Source organism: Hemitrygon akajei, chromosome 6 (assembly GCF_048418815.1).
Source record: "Hemitrygon akajei chromosome 6, sHemAka1.3, whole genome shotgun sequence".
Classification (NCBI taxonomy): domain Eukaryota; kingdom Metazoa; phylum Chordata; class Chondrichthyes; order Myliobatiformes; family Dasyatidae; genus Hemitrygon; species Hemitrygon akajei.
The window spans coordinates 136,990,036-137,008,353 of record NC_133129.1 but is presented as its reverse complement, the minus strand read 5'-3'; the positions used below and the strand labels follow the sequence as shown (position 1 = coordinate 137,008,353).

The 18,318-nt window shown below is 41.3% G+C and overlaps 1 protein-coding gene across 5 annotated transcripts in view; it reads right to left on the bottom strand.

Annotated features, from left to right (window-relative positions):
* Positions 1-18,318, bottom strand: part of dagla (diacylglycerol lipase, alpha) — a 350,361-nt gene that overhangs the window by 265,872 nt on the left and 66,171 nt on the right. Inside the window, exon 1 of one of the 5 annotated variants that reach the window (XM_073049361.1) lies at positions 3,277-3,400. The exons of the other annotated variants lie outside the window; for them this stretch is intronic. The gene's annotated coding sequence lies outside the window, so the exon portion shown is untranslated. Of the gene's footprint in view, positions 1-3,276; positions 3,401-18,318 lie in introns of those variants that run through there. 5 annotated transcript variants of the gene reach the window in all.

Here is an 18,318-nt window from a genome sequence, read left to right as displayed (position 1 = left end):
GCGTTTTCTCCAGATCCCACAGTCCAAAGACATAACAGGTAGGTTAATTGGTCATTGTATATTGTCCCAAGACTAGATTAAAGTTAATCGGGTTTCTCAGGGTTGCTGGGGTAGCATATCTTAAAGGGCCGGAAGGGCCCACTTCACTAAATAAAGAAAATGAATTAAAAAACAGGATAATAACTTCTATTAATCAAGACTACAATCCAGCTCACATAGTAAGTCATGGCCTTCTCAGAATTAAATCTAGTTCCCTGATTTGCACAAAAACACTTATCAAATTAGAACAAAAAATTCCATTAAACTGTATTCATGGTAATTATGATGTCTAAATCATCCCCTAACAGAATTATTGAAATATACTGGAAAGAGAACTGAACCAAATTGAATTATAATAACATTCAGCAACAGAAGAGCAGAAGCACAAATCAAATTACAATAACCTAAAGTTATTACATTTGCAAATAAAAACAGAAAATACTGTAAATACTCAAGTAGATCAAGCAACATTTGTGTCATTTCATAGGGTGAGGCTGGAATAATTTTAGTCCCATGTCACAATCCACATTCAGAAGGAACAGAATTGGGGATCAACATACTCTTTCATCCAGCAAACAATCACATCAGAGTTATATTCCAATGAAACAGGTTCCGTTAGCAAAAGGAAACAACATTTTAATCACACCAGTGATTTATGGTAAACTGCATAATTCGATTATGAGAATAAAGATGAGACAAAAGGAGACGAGTTTCATTTTGCCATTCAGCATGAATGTTTCGGCACGACATCTAAAACTTAGACAAACTTCTACAAATGTGTCACGCAAAGTATTTTGACTGACTGCATCATAGCCTAGTATGGAAACACCAATGCTCTTAAACAGAAAATTCTACAAAAGATAGTGGATACAGCCCAGTCTATCACAGGTTCAGCTCTCCCCACCACTGATCACATCTACACGTAGCACTGTCACAGGAAAGCAGCATCCGTCATCAGGGACCCCCACCATCCAGGTCATGCTTTCATCTTGCTGCTACCATCAGGATGGTGGTACAGGAGCCTCAGGACTCACACCACCAGGTGCAAGAACAGTTATAACCCCTCAACCATCAGGCCCTTGAACTGCACTCAACTTCATTTGCCCTGTCATTGAACTGTTCCCACAACCTATGAACTCACTTTCAAGAAATCTTCATCTCAGGTTCTCGATATTTATTACTTATTTGTTTATTATTATTTATTTTTCTTTTGTATTTGCAGAGTTTGCCTTTTGCACACTAGTTGAATGCCCTGTTGAGTGTGGTTTTCATTGATTCTATTATGGTTACTGGATTTACTGAGTATGCCCGCAAGAAAACAAATCTCAGGGTTGTATTTGATGATATGTGTGCTTTGTACTTTGATCTATATTTTCAGCTTTAATTTTTAATACACTGAACAGTTATACCACCATTGTGTTATTTATAGATGGAGCAATCAGAAGGCTTCAGAAACCAACAAAGTTGTGGCTAGATTACAGGTCCGATGTCCAGAGGCCTGGCATTTGGAATAGAAAGCTAGTATAAATAATGATAACCATAAAACTATCAGGTTGCTGTTAAACACCAACCAGTTCATTGAAATGCCCAGGGATTTTTACCATATATGGCACCCATTAACATGGCTGCACCTCACCACCATTGTAAATGATTCAACAAGTTTCTGCTTAAGGGACAATTAGAAAATTAACATTTTGAAAAATCTCTAGAGGGCCCACATAATTCACATTGATGTACTTTCAACTCTTAACTCAATACAAAACATCTTTTGTCCAATTTCAACTTGATACAATTCTTTATTCCACCATTTAGAATCTTTTCTAGATTCTCCACTGAGATATGTCAACTCTGTCAAGCCATCAAAGAAGAGTATACATTTCAATGAAATAATCTCTTGCTCTTTCCAAAGAATACAAGCCTGCTTTACAGGCCTCCCTCAGACTAATTCTTGGGAAAACACCACCATCTATAAAACCTTCATAGCAGCACATCTAGAGCAAGAATATATTAAAAAAAAGATCAAGAGCAGTTGTAGTTACAATAAAAAGGCCCATGTAATTACAGGAAGACTTCTCAGTGCACAAGCACTAATGTACTAACCTGCAACTTAGGTTTGTGATTGATGAACACCAATCAAAACTCCATAGCCTATCAATTTTAATGATGTTGCATATTTCAAGATCTTTTCAACTTTTTCATTCTTCTTTACAAAATAATCAAACTTATGAGAGCACAACGGCAGCATTCTTAAATGCTGGAAACATGGTTTACATAAAGAAGAGAGAGCAATATAACCAGGAACAATTAGTAATTATAAATTATTAAGTATATTCCCAACAAATTCAAAAATAATTGAGGCAACTATCTAATGGTAGGATTAAGACAAATTTGTATGTCTTTAGATCCCCAGAGAACATGTCGGTATTTTATATTTGAAATAGTGTGGTGGAGAAAATAAAGTTGGGCACCAACAGATACTAGTGAAGGAGCTAGTGAACAGGGACAAGTAGCAATCAACATACTTATGGAAGGTTGGTTTTTATCTCTGGGTTAGTGGCGATTAATACAATGATTTATGCACCAATAATATTAGAGCCTTGGTCACTCTTCAAATAGAGCACCAGATTTGATACCCTACATACATTATTAGTTATGGAAACCTTGGAAGGGTACAACATAGTTTCCAGAATGATAACTGAGGTAAGAGAACAATATTATGTAGGCTACATATACGCTTATTAATATCCACATGCTTAATGTCAATCTCAGAAGAACTTTCAATGAAACGTTTGACATTCCAATTCAAAAGCACATCTCTCAATTTTCATAATACAAAAATCAGAATTGCTCTTGAAATAGTTTTGATTGATTTACCATACCTAATGAACTTCAAACAAGAGTAATTTAATGCAAACAAATTGACAACCAAGTTGTCAATGTCTATTCCTTCGTTATTATTAAAGCCCAGAATTCCATACTAAGCAGGCCTGCAGTATTTCAACACCAATATTTCAGGAGCAATTAGGAATAGACAATAAATGTTTCTCTTCCTAGTGCCACCATGCCAAAATTAATATATTTTAAATGTCTATTCAAATTTTAAATCTAACATTAAGTGAATTGCACTTCAGCCTCAGACACACTAAACAGCACATAAAATGTCAACAAACTTCATTTAGAACTTCCAATAATTAGCGGCAGTTAAAAGCAGCTGTGTTCCCTAGATACTGTACTTACACTGCAAAACATCAATCGTATCCGCTTTTGTCCATTTGAAATCTTCAGATGTATACAATTAATGACAGTCCTGGTTATTTCCTCTTTCAATATGTTGCAGGCAAAATGTTCAGATATATCTTGAGTACCAACTTACAATGAAAGCAGTAGTACTGTGTAAAACTAAATTCAAGAAACAGTCTCACATCTGCATCACTGATTTCACAATTGGTATCCTCCCCTACTTGTGAAACAGGAAATTGCAGTAGTACTGCTGCATTACTAAGATTTTTTCATGATGGGAAAGGCCTATAACTCATCATGTTGGCATTTATGAGCTCTTTGCTTATCCTGGGTGAAAGCAGAACAGCAGCAAACTGAACTAGTCAAAGAACACTGAGGCTGTCTACAAGAAGGGTCAGAGCCATCTCTACTTCCTGAGGAGACTGAGGTCCTTTAACATCTGCCGGACGATGCTGAGGATGTTCTATGAGTCTGTGGTAGCCAGTGCTATCATGTTTGCTGTTGTGTGTTGGGGCAGCAGGCTGAGGGTAGCAGACACCAACAGAATCAGCAAACTCATTCGTAAGGCCAGTGATGTTGTGGGGGTGGAACTGGACTCTCTGACGGTGGTGTCTGAAAAGAGGATGCTGTCCAAGTTGCATGCCATCTTGGACAACGTCTCCCATCCACTCCATAATGTACTGGTTAGGCACAGGAGTACGTTCAGCCAGAGACTCATTCCACCAAGGTGCATCATAGTGAGCATCATAGGAAGTCATTCCTGCCTGTGGCCATCAAACTTTACAGCTCCTCCCTCGGAGTGTCAGACATCCTGAGCCAATAGGCTGGTCCTGGACTTATTTCCACTTGGCATAATTTACTTATTATTATTTAATTATTTATGGTTCCATATTGCCACATTTCTACACTATTCTTGGTTGGTGTGACTGTAACGAAACCCAATTTCCCTGGGGATCAATAAAGTATGTCTGCCTGTCTGTTCAGCCTAGTACAATGGAAGAAAATTCATAGAACAACAAAAATAAATAAAGCACATGTTAACAAACACAGAGTGGCAATCACTGGACATTTTAAATCAGCATACTATTTCAAAGAAGCTCTGGGAATAGCAATAGCATGGAAGCTAGTCCAAATAGGTCAGAAGCACCACCAATTCAGTGCCTGGCTTGAAGCAATGAAACAGAATGATGAAACTGAATGCAGAGTCCAAATTTGATACTTGGCTTTAAAAGGAGAAAGATGTTTTACTGTTACTGCAGGTGTAGTAGATCAGAAGAAAAACAGCAACATGGGGGTGTTACCATTTTATAACTTACATGAGATCATTCTATGCTCTGCCCATTTGCTATATGGTTAAGTTTTCAAATATTCACGAGTCAAACAATTTCAGGGTAGACTAAGGTTATTCAGAACTTTCATTGGGAGTTCGTTCATAGAGTACTACAGCACAGAGGCAGGCCTTTCTGCCCATCTAGTCCATGCTGACCTGACCTTCAGCTTGATTCCATCTACCTGTACCCAAAATCCTCCCATCCATATACCTATCTGAACTGAGACAAGACATAAATAGGTGCACGTCTAAGTTCAAAATAGATAATTGATTATACAACAAAGCCTGTTTAAAATTCTGTTTCACTTACCTAATGAAAAAACTACAAGAGTTTCTTCTCCAAAAAAGTGGGATTATATGTTCAGAGAAAAAAAAGATGGAAAATGCAAATATTAATTTATTTTTCAGCAAAATGGAAAACACACTTGCATTAGAGCAGGAGTTCCCAACCTGGGGCCTATGGATCCCTTGGTTAATAGTAAGGTTCCATGTCATAAAAGAGGTTGGAAACCCCTGCTTTAGAGGACAATATCCAAAATGCCCCCTTTTCCAAGAACAACATCTTCATGCCAGGCAACAAACAGGAAATGCTATTAACTATTTTTAGGTGTTCAGATGTAAATAAAATTACAACAGATCTGTTGCCTATTAATTTCCACTTGCGATATGACTACCAGGATATCTGAAGACACATTGTTTTTCTCTTCATTGTGGAATACATATATTAATGTGAAATGTAACGGGTTACTTTAAGATTGGTGTCATTACCATTACCTAAAGAAACTATGTTACTATGATTAATGGCTAATAAATTACGTTTATCAGCCATTAATCAGATTCAGTTCATGACTGACTTCAGCAACAACTAGGGATGTACTACCTGTTACTCTTAGTCTGAAAAATGTGGAACACCCTATTGTACATCACAAGACACTATACTGGCAAAAGGATTGATACCTACTGTGAGAATTGGTGCCGTAATGGGACTGCTGAATCTGTGACTTAAGAAAAACAAAGATTAAAAAAAAAATTTCTCAATGCTGAAGTAAACAGGTAAATTAAACATATAGTAAAATACTTTGAAGTGCTCCTCCAGCATCATGTTTTAATAACATTGATGTAATGAAATCTGTTAAGACTTTACAGTAAATACATTAACTTTTAAAATACTGTTATATTAAGTTACATATTTATTTCATATTTTCATAATAGAAAAGGAAGCCAATGAACCTTTTGAGTTTATGTTGCTCTCAGAGTATTCCTTTCAGGCCCATTCCACTACTCATTTCTCTGTAACCTTTTCTCTTTCATAAACTATACCTCTTCAACCATTCTTCCAACACACATCAACAATATGGATAATTTACAAAAGCAGATTAGCCCATTAGATATTTGAGATTTGTAGAGAAACTCTAGGAACTGGGATGGGGGGAGGGGGACAGGAACCTCATGAGTCATACAGAAAATGTTCAAATTCCACACAGCGGCAAAGAGCTGTAGAACACCAACATGTAGAAAGTACAAGTCATGATACCCAGCCTGGCATGAACCAGATTGCTATCTTTGGAAAGAACAAATACATTAAATATACTGATAATATACAGATAAGTATGGTTCTTAAAAGTCAGGGGAAAACACTGATTTAAGAAAGAGAAAGAATAAATGAAAGGTTGAAATGTCCAAAATGGCCATTTTACTGAAACAACTAAGTATCTCCTTCAAAGCAATTAACATTGTAGCAATTGCAGGTGAAAATGCTGGAGAGTAAAATGCAGTGATTCAAGTTAAGGAAAGCCACACTAATAATGAAAAGTAGGCTCTGATGCTTTTGTCATAACAGCTAAATTTGCCACGATGTAGTACTCCTGATGTACCATTTAATAACCTCGTTTAGAGAGCAAAGAATAGTTTTGACTAGTACTATCATTAGTATACTTAAGAGTTTTCAAGGAAGGCAATCTCCAAAAATGCTGTGAACTGAACAATCAAGAAAAACAAAGCAGATCTGGAACTTTTTCAGTCCATGTGTTAAAAAGGCATATGATCCTGCAGTACAGAGCTCACCTTCACCAAAGCAAGCTACAAAGGAGATTCTGTGCTAGAATTTGAGGGAATCTCAGTCAGCATAAGGTTAGAGAGTGGGGTTACAAAAATGCTAATGGAGTTGTCTTCATCTTCTTCAATGGAACCTGGTTTTCTGGGAAACCAGCAGGTCACATGCAAGGCATGACCTGCCATTGTCATTCGAGCAGTCAAAGAGGAATGCTCTATTATGATGACACACATAGATAAGGCAGCATAAATGATTAATAGCAGTTATGCAATAACCAGCTTGCAAGTGGAATCACTGCAACAAGTTTAAAAATTGTTTCAAATTTAAAATTAGCACCACAGTTGCAGATTAGTCAATCCTTATAGTTCAATTTTCTCCATTTTGAATTTTCAGGAGAACAGATAAATTTTCTTCAGGTGCTTCTCAAGGGACAATCCATTTCTCCCAGGCATTTTTCTAGTAAATTCACACTTCAATATTACTATATTCATAACAGTTATGGAACCAGAACAGAGTACCTATGAACTCTATAGTAAGACGTAAACTTACGTACTCAAACTACTTGTACTAAGCACAAACATGCATCAAAGTTATTTGCAGTAATTCTAAGTTTAATTCCACACTCCATCTATGCACTAAAACTAATTTGTTTCTCAGTGTTTACTAAGTATACTAGCATACTTCCTACCGAAAATAACAACTCACATTTCCACTCCCCCTTCCCTTCCTGCTGCTGTTTTTTCATCCACTTACAAAACCCATCTATATCCCCATGCAGATTCCTTCCATTCTCCTCATAACTCTTATGCTGACCAGACACAAGGGGTGATAGTTTTTAGCCTTGCTACCAAGAATGCTATCTTGAAGCAACAATAGCCAAAGAGCCAAACTGCTGAATGGTTCCAGCATGTTCTGGTTTTGTTTCTGATTTCAAGCAGATGCAGTAGTATATTTTTTAATTTTCAAGTCAAAATCTTATTGTCCTCCTCATTACCACCTTTCTCTGAAATAGTTTTGACAAAATCTCAGATTTAGGTCCTAACCACAATAAAGAGCATAACTCACCAGAGTATATAACCATATAACAATTACAGCACGTAAACGGGCCATCTCGGCCCTTCTAGTCCGTGCTGAACGCTTACTCTCACCTAGTCCCACCGAGCAGCACTCAGCCCAAAACCCTCCATTCCTTTCCTGTCCATATACCTATCCAATTTTTTTTTTAAATGACAACATCGAACCTGCCTCTACCACTTCTACTGGAAGTTCGTTCCATACAGCTCCCACTCTCTCAGTAAAGAAGTTCCCCCTCATGTTACCCCTAAACTTTTGCCCCCTAACTCTCAACTCATGTCCTCTTGTTTGAATCTCCCTTACTCTCAATGGAAAAAGCCTATCCACGTCAACTCTATCTATCCCCCTCATAATTTTAAATACCTCTATCAAGTCCCCCCTCAACCTTCTACGCTCCAAAGATTAAAGACCTAACTTGTTCAACCTTTCTCTGTAACTTAGGCGCTGAAACCCAGGTAACATTCTAGTAAATCTCCTCTGTACTCTCTCTATTTTGTTGACATCTTTCCTATAATTCAGTGACCAGAACTGTACACAATACTCCAAATTTGGCCTCACCAATGCCTTGTACAATTTCAACATTACATCCCAACTCCTATACTCAATGCTTTGATTTATAAGGGCCAGCATACCAAAAGCTGTCTTCACCACCCTATCCGCATGAGATTCCATCTTCAGGGAACTATGCACCATTGTTCCTAGATCACTCTGTTCTACTGCATTCTTCAATGCCCTACCATTTACCATGTATGTCCTATTTGGATTATTCCTACCAAAATGTAGCACTTCACACTTATCAGCATTAAACTCCATCTGACATCATTCAGCCCACTCTTCTACCTGGCCTAAATCTCTTTGCAAACTTTGAAGACCTACTTCATTATCCACAACACCACCTACTTTAGTATCATCTGCATACTTCCTAATCCAATTTACCACCCCATCATCCAGAACATTAATGTATATGACAAACAACATTGGACGCAGTACAGATCCCTGAGGCACACCACTAGTCATCGGCCTCCAACCTGACAAACAGTTATCCACCACTACTCTCTGGCATCTCCCATACAGCCACTGTTGAATCCATTTTACTACTTCAATATTAATACCTAACAACTGAATCTTCCTAACTAACCTTCCATGTGGAACCTTGTCAAAGGCCTTACTGAAGTCCATATAGACAACATCCACTGCTTTACCCTCGTCAACTTTCCTCGTAACCTCTTCAAAAAATTCAATAAGATTTGTCAAATATGACATTCTATGCACAAACCCATGTTGACTGTTCCTAATCAGACCCTGTCTACCCAGATAATTATATATACCATCTCTAAGAATACTTTCCATTAATTTACCCACCACTGATGTCAAACTTACAGGCCGATAATTGCTAGGTTTACTCTTAGAACCCTTTTTAAACAATGGAACCACATGAGCAATACGTCAATCCTCCAGCGCCATCCCCGTTTCTAATGACATTTGAAATATTTCTGTCAGAGCCCCTGCTATTTCTACACTAACTTCCCTCAAGGTCCTAGGAAATATCCTGTCAGGACCCGGAGACTTATCCACTTTTATGTTCTTTAAAAACTTCCAGTACTTCCTGTTCTTTAATCATCATAGTTTCCATAACCTTTTCTTTCAACCTAACAGGAACATAAAGATTCTGTACCCTCAAAACTTCATCTTTAAATTACCTCCATTTCTCTATTACATCCTTCCCATAAAACAAATTGTCCCAATCTACTCCTTCTAAATCCTATGCAAGTATTCAGTAAACATGTTCCTACATATATATTACAAACATATTCAATTCCTTTCAAGGAGGTTGGTCTTTGTCCTGCCTCTCTGCTATCAAATTTTGAGAGGCAGTCAATCATTTTCTTGCAGATACTCCAAACAAAACCTCGTCACTGTAAACTCCATTTCCTTTTCAGCTACATAACAGGTATCCACTTTGAATATGAAAGATGGATATGCAGCAGCTGAAACACACCAGCCACTTTGATTCATTCAAAGCTACATAGTACAGGTCATTTTGTGTGAGGAATATGGCAAAGAATTTCAGCCAACACAAGAATAACTCCATCTCCAGAATACTCAGTGATGGAAGATTCAGCAATTATTTACCTTTCTTTGCTACAAATGCAGATTCATTTTTATTAGGCCTAATCAAAGATACTGTTCTGTTTCATAACAATGGTTCTGAATCACAAAGAAACCTTATGGCAAGAATAATTAACTTTCAAAAGTTAGCAACAGGTTGATAAAATGCTTTGAAAACAACCTGAAGTTGTAAAACCACCTAAATTAATGCAGTATCAAAGGATTTTATGTACTTTGTTATATACTTCAATAATAAATTTACTTTCAACTTTGAAGAATTTTACCAGGACAGGTATTCAGATCTCATTACAGGAACACAAAAAAAAACAGCTGAATTCTAGAGACAGGAATGAAATGAACTGCGCTTTATAACAAAGCAATATTTACCCAAAGTGCAGCATCAAGGAATTAAAAAGAAGTCAACAAAAATCAATTATCTCACTCAAGAAAAGAAGAAAGCGTGTGCTTGGTGGGGATCAGAAACTTCCTCCCAGAATTTAACTGCATAAAGTTTGCAGGGCAATGGCCTGTTTCAGTACTCAGCTGCTTCATCAGTGACTTGCTTTAGACACTAGGACAGCTTTTCAGGGAAAGACCACAGTCTAGGATTCTGCCACGACTGAACATAAGGTGCTGGGCTTGGTGAAACAGCCTTTCAAACAACTCTTGAATGTATTAAGAAAGAACTTGATACATTCTAACAGAATGCATTAATTTGCTGGTTCAATGAATGTAGACAGACATTTCCATATTGTATTTCCTGCATATATTATGAATAAATCACATTTTTAAATTTTAAAAAACCTTTTGATTAAAAGTAGAAATGCTCTCTCGTGCTTGCAGAATGTCCAATTCCTTTTGAAACTCCTCAGGTGACAGAAGACCCATATCTGTGAGAAGCAAACTCCTTATCCAGGCTGCTCTGCAACAGATTTTGAAATTGTTTGCACTTTTCACACATCCACTGGTGGTTTTAAACACAAAATAATTATTTTACAGGCAGTACCCGGGTTACGAACGAGTTCCGATCCTGAGTCCGTCTTTAAGTCGGATTTGTACGAGTCGGAACAAGTACATCCAGTATTATTTGGCGTCAGTTAGTCAAATGTTTGTCTTAGTATATAGTATATATTTTACCTTTCTATGCATATAAAACACTTAAGAAACACATGTATTCCAATAGTTAAACCACTGCGTTGCTTAGTAATAATTGTAGCTTTCATCAGGGCAGGGTCTTTCACATGCTCCATTATTCTCACTTTATCCTTTATCCTTTAAAATTGTTCTGATCGTTGACCAACTGTAGCCTAACACTTTTCCAATGACCGATGACGCTTCACCTCTTTCCAAACACTTTATTATTTCCACTTTATTTTCAATCGCAATCGCTTCCCGTCAATGGAACAGAAACACTGCGGGCGGCAGGTCCCAAGCTGCGCCGGCTCCCAAGGTCCACAAGGGTCCTAAGGACCAACGCACTGAATTCCCCGGGTCCTAAACTCCACTGCACTGAGACAGGTTAAATGGGACAAGTGGGGGCTGTGCTGGGTTTGGGTATTTGATCCTCCACAATATTCCGTGTGGAAATTTAAACGTGAGGTGGCAGTATTTTTTTTTTTACGAGGTCAAGTGTGAGCTCGACTTTAACCCAGCACGGATGGTACGGGAGTCACTGGATCGACATCAACCCGGCACAGGAGCAGTCTGTCACTGGATCAAACTCAGAAACCTCCGTTCTCCAGCCCGGCCCAGCACTAATCTCACTGTGCCACCAGCCGACTGGAACAAGGGGGGAGGGTGGGGTCAGGGTGAATCTTGCTAAGAAAAATTTAAGCCAAATACAAAGTTACACACTCAACACAGTGTCAATGGCAGCGACTTAAAATGGTGGACGGCGACACGATCCGACTTAAAATGGTGGACGGTGTCGCGATCTGACTTAAAATGGCAGACAGCGTTCTCCTTCTTTGGTTCGTAGTACAAGTTGTCCGTAAGTCAGACGTTCATAACGCGGGGACTACCTGTATTTCATACCTGGAACTTGGAATATTGAAAGAGACTATGGCAACAGTGGTTATATTTTGTGTATGCCTAACTGGCAGTAAAATCCAAGTGTCCTGGGAACCTCTAATGACCAGAAACTTATCCAGCAATACAAATTTTGAAGCGAAAAGAGCAGACTACAGATTAATATCCTAAAGCAAGTGACTCCTCTCCGGACTCCAAGCCTTTCCACCAAATTAAGAGATACAATCTAGATAAATATAGGAAAAACTTCCATGATTATAAACACTTTTTATGTATACAAATAATTTTACTAGAATTTTATATTTAAACAATAAAAATAATTTAATTCAATGTGATACCAGAATGTTAATGAGAATAAAATAAACTATAACATAATGGATGTGTAATTTATAGTAAATTGAAAACTACATAAAACTGATAATAAACAAGCAATGACTATATTTTGAAACTATTACATAAAATTTACAATTCATACATATCCTTTTAAGACTAAGAACTAGTAGGAAAAGCAATCCAGCTTTGGTGAAGTTAAAGATAACATTTTATCAAAGAAAAATACTTATATTGTTGCCAAAAATTGCATAACACCCTGGGAAAGGTTTCACTGATAATGTAATGATCTTTCTGTGGAAGCAGTGTTTGGGTATGGTTAGAGATAACCGGTGCTTTGGAATGTGAGTCGTCCAATGACGGGAGGGTGATTTCATTCGGTGTGCCTGATCACCAGCGTGATCTGGGTCTTTTGCTTGGTGGGAGATGAAGAGTGAAGACGCCGGAGCAGGGCCATGACCAACGAAAGCCAGAGAGACCGAAGGAGATTTGTCGAATGGGAAACTGTGAGCTCCAACTTGTGCACACTAGACTGTTTCATTAAAATGGGTCATTTACTTTTTTGGCTTTTTCTTCACTAATCCTGTAGTCAAATTAATAATTATAAAGCTAAATCATTTAATTGTATGCAGTGTACTGTCTCATTTCATGGTACTGATTTGTAACAGGGTAACAGATCACACAGCATCCACAGAAACAGGAGGCATTTTGGGGTGGACTGGCATCTCAATCTCACCCATTTGGCAGGGCCAGACATTCTCTTCCCTAGACTTAGGCAGTCAACAGAACTTGAGGGTTACAATTGCAATGGCCAGAAGATTAGGAAAACTTCAGAATTTGGTAAAGGAAGAGCAAGGCATTGGTAAGGGAAAGCAGACTACAAGAACTAAACTAATAAAATTACTGGAAACACTCAGTTAATATTTCAGGTACAAGATTCTTTGACAGAACTTACCAGCTGACTCTTTCTAGTATTTTCTTTTTATATTTCAGAGTTCCAGCATCCAGAGTTCCTTGATTTTCAAAATGAGAGTAGGGTAGCAAAAAGCATAAAACATTATGAAAGAGCTTCTATAGATTATATGATAGAAGATTTATTAAAGGAAAATACTGCAAAGTAAACCATCATAATAGAAAAGGGTGATACTAAGTTTTCAGAAGGCCAGAAATAGAATATATTGAAGTGTATTATATCTAAGCTTGCTGAACATACAGAGACCATGAGGATGATGCAGAGGTATATATTCAGGCTGGGATAATGACTGAGGAAATTACAGATGCATATACAGTACTGTGCAAAAGATTTAGGTACATACATAGCTAAGATTTTTGCACCGTACTGTATTTGTCAACATGGAGCAGAGAGCAAGTTTGTGTATCTACCAGGAGCAAAGGATGTTGAGAATAGTGAGGCTGGAGCGCTGAGGGACGGGTGCGGACAGGTGGCAGAGCAGGAGTACCAGGAGTGGTGTTGCAGCTGCAGACACACCCAGCCCTGAAGCACCAGGCAAGGCCATTTGATTCCAAACAATTGGTTTACTGATCACTACAGAATGCTTCTCTGGTGCTTTCTGCTCGCTCCCCTCTCCCAACCATGATTCCCTTCTCCTTGACCCTTCTTACTCTCAATCCACAATAGAGACCCATATCAGAATCAGGTTTATCATCACTCTCATATGGCATGAATTTGTTTTGTTCTTGTGGCAGCAATACAGTACAAAACATAAAATTACTACAGTACTGTACAAAAGTCTTAGGAACCCTAGCAATACACGTCTCCAATTCTTTTTGCACAGGACTGTTGTGGTGAACTACATATACGTGTCTGGACACGCCCCCCCACCCCCCCACCCCCGTTGACTGCTCCTTGGCTCCTCCCACAGACCCCGGTATAAAGGCGATTGGGGACACCGCCCCGGCCTCAGTCTCCAGGATGCAGTGTGGTGGTCAATTGCTGCTTGTTCTTTCTTCCAGCCAATAAAAGCCTATATCTCGCCTCACGTCTCCAAGAGTTATTGATGGTGCATCAATTTTATTGGCTGGAAGTTTTAAAACGTGGAAAGCATTTTACGTCTGGAAAAATTAGACCTTGATCCTCAAGACTCAGAAGCAGCTCTTGCCTTTGAACTCTGGCTTGCATGCTTCCAATCATACTTGGAGGAGATTCGTGTGACTGAGCCCGCTATTATGCACAGAATCCTCCTTTCGAGGGTCAGCCCCAAAGTTTACTCACTTATCAGGGACCTGCCGACCTACGAAAGGGCACTGGACGCCCTCAAAAGACAGTACCTGCGGCCGGTGAACACCTTCTATGCAAGACATAGCTTAGCGACGCGGCGACAGCGACCCGGCGAGTCGAGCGCCGAGTTTCTCCGAGCCCTACAGACACCCGTGCGAACTTGCAACGCAAAGGACTGACGGCAGAACAACATGCGGAGCTGGTAGTACGAGACGCCTTCGTTACGGGAATCAGGTCAGTGTACGTGCGCCAGCGGCTGCTGGAAAACACTGATCTTACCGTATATTCAGCGATCGAGACGGCTGACACGCTGGAGGCTGCTCTGCACAACGCTGACACTGTCCAGCCGCGCGCTCCCCCGCCGGTTCCGTGGACACTGCAGACCCCACCACCCGCCGCTGCCAGTCGCGAGTCCACAAACTCCCCGAAACCATGCCGACAGCTGCACTACTGACACCACTTGCAGCCTCTCCACCCTCAAGATCCCTCCCCCATCGCTGTTCGCCAACCTAACCCCCGACTGTAAACTTGTGGCAACTAAAAGCAGGAGGTACAGTGCAGGGGACAGGGCCTTCATTCAGTCGGAGGTGCAGCGGCTGCTCAGGGAGGGGATCATTGAGCCAAGCACAAGTCCTTGGAGGGCCCAGGTGGTTGTTGTTCAGACCGGGCAGAAAAATAGGATGGTCGTGGACTATAGCCAGACCATCAATAGATTCACGCAGCTTCACGCGTACCCCCTACCCCGCATCGCGGATATGGTCAACCAGATAGCTCAGTACAAGGTGTACTCGACAATAGATCTGAAATCCGCTTATCACCAGCTCCCCATCCACCCGGAGGACCGCCCCTACACCGCCTTCGAGGCGGGCAGCAGGCTCTATCACTTCCTGCGCGTCCACTTCTGTGTCACAAATGGTGTCTCTGTCTTCCAGAGGGAAATGGACCGGATGGTGGACCAGTGCCAACTAAAGGGCACATTTTCCTATCTGGATAATATCACCATCTGTGGTCACGACTGGTCGGATCACAACGCCACCCTCCAACGATTTTTCCAACTGGCCAAAGCCCTGAACCTTACTTATAACAGGGACAAGTGCGTGTTCGGAACCACCCGACTCGCTATCCTTGGGTATGTCGTGGAGAACGGGGTCATTGGCCCTGATCCCGACCATATGCGCCCCCTGTTAGAACTCCCTCTTCCCACCACCCTCAGAGCCCTCAGACGGTGCCTGGGCCTCTTTTCCTATTACGCCCAATGGGTCCCCCATTACACAGACAAGGCCCGCCCCCTGGTCAACTCTACCACATTTCCCCTCTCTGCCGAAGCCCGCGCGGCCTTCAGCCGCATTAAAGGGGACATTGCCAAAGCAACGATGCATGCGGTGGATGGAGACCATTCCCTTCCAAGTAGAGAGTGACACCTCCGATTTCGCACTGGCTGCTACCCTCAATCAGGCAGGCAGGCCAGTAGCATTCTTCTCTCGTACCCTTCAAGGCCCTGAAATTTGGCACTCGGGAGTGGAGAAAGAAGCCCAGGCCATAGTGGAAGCTATTAGGCACTGGAGGCACTATCTCGCCGGCAAAAGGTTTACCTTGCTGACCGACCAGCGCTCAGTTGCATTCATGTTCAGCAACCAACAGCGGGGCAAAATCAAAAATGATAAAATTTTACGGTGGAGAATAGAACTCTCCACCTACAACTATGATATCCTGTACTGGCCTGGAAGGCTCAATGAGCCCCCTGATGCCCTATCCCGGGGAGCGTGTGCCAGCGCACAGCTCGACCAGCTATAAGCCCTCCATGCAGATCTTTGCCACCCGGGGGTCACCCGATTTTACCATTTCGTGGAAGTCCAGAACCTGCCGTACTCCCTTGAGGACATCAGGATGATGACCAGGGACTGCCAAGTCTGCGCTGAGTGCAAACCGCACTTCTACCGTCCTGAAAAGGCACAACTTATCAAGGCCACCCGCCCCTTTGAGCGACTGAGTGTTGACTTTAAGGGCCCCCTTCCCTCCACCGACCGCAATGTCTGCTTTCTCAACATTATCGACGAGTACTCGCGGTTCCCCTTTGCCATCCCCTGCCCCGACACCACTGCCACGTCCGTCATAAAAGCCCTGCGCCAGCTCTTCACTCTGTTCAGATATCCCTGCTATATCCACAGTGATAGAGGGTCCTCCTTTATGAGTGACGAGCTGTGCCAGTACCTGCTGGCTAGGGGCATTGCTACTAGTAGGACCACGAGCTATAATCCCCGGGGAAATGGACAGGTGGAGAGGGAGAATGCCACAGTGTGGAAGGCCACACTTTTAGCCCTTAAGTCAAAAGGGTTGCCAGTCTCTCGATGGCAGGAGGTCCTCCGCGAGGCACTCCACTCTATCCGCTCCCTGTTATGTACGTCCACCAATGCCACCCCTCACGAGCGCCTATTCTCTTTTCCCAGGAAGTCTGCCACTGGGACCACCCTACCAGCTTGGCTGACATCCCCAGAGCCAGTGCTGCTCCGGAAACATGTGAGGAGCAATAAATACTCCCCACTGGTCGAGAGGGTTCACCTTCTACATGCGAACCCCCAGTATGCCTACGTGGTCTTACCTGATGGGCGGGAGGACACGGTCTCCATCCGCGACCTGGCGCCCACAGGAGCAGCAGACCACTACCCCGAACACTCCATGGTAACTATGAACCCTGTACCCGAGGTGACACCGTACACACCGACCCCTACACAGACTCCTCACGACACTCCTATACCGGGCGTCTCGCACGCACATATACCAGGCGCCTCGCACATGCATGAGGGATCACTGACGCCTAGTGGGCTGACATCTCCAGTCAGGCTGGAACCAGCACAACCACCGTCTCCGGTGCAATCACCACTGGCACCTGTGCAATCACAGCCGGTGCTACGTAGATCGCAGTGACAGATTCGACCACCTGATAGACTTAACCTGTAAATATACTTGTAAGAAACTTCGCCCCATGGGGACTCTCTTTTAAAACAAAGGGGGGGTGAATGTGGTGAACTACATATACCTGTCTGGACACGCCCCCCCGCTGACTGCTCCTGTGGCTCCTCCCACGGACCCCGGTATAAAGGCGATTGGGGACACCGCCCCGGCCTCAGTCTCCAGGATGCAGTGTGGTGGTCAATTGCTGCTTGTTCTTTCTTCCAGCCAATACAAGCCTATATCTCGCCTCACGTCTCCAAGAGTTATTGATGGTGCATCAACTGTAAAAGTGGAACATGACAGATATCGACTTTGAAAGAAAAATAGAAAGGCAAGGAACTTATAAAATAAATTCTGAAAGATACTGAATTCATTGGGATTTCGGTGCATCCATTATCAAAATCACTGAAAGTTAGTACGCAAATTCAGCAATCAATTTGCAAAACAAACAGCATGATGGTGGGATCAAGATTTAAGATTTAAGTGGAAGATTACAGACTCATTCAATTTAGAGTCCTAGCGAAAACTCATTTGTAATATATGCAGATCAGATTTCTTGACTTGGAGAAACATAACTTGCTTGTAAGTGCAAATGAGGCAGAAAAATATCCATAAAAAACTAATTTAAATTTTGAGATTTAGTACCCTTTATTGAGCCTGTTCATTAACATAGAAGTTTTCTACTTTGCTTTTCCATTTAGAAGAGATGAGATGGAATTTTTTTTTAACCAGAGGATGGTGAATCTGTGGAATTCATTGCCACAGATGGCTCTGGAGGCCAAGTCATTTGGTATATTTAAAATGGAAGTTGATAGATTCTTGATTAGTAAAGGTGTCCAAGATTACAGGGAAAAGGCAGGAAAAATGGGGTTGAGAAAGATAATAAATCAACCAGGGTGGAATGGCAGAGCAGACTTGATAGGT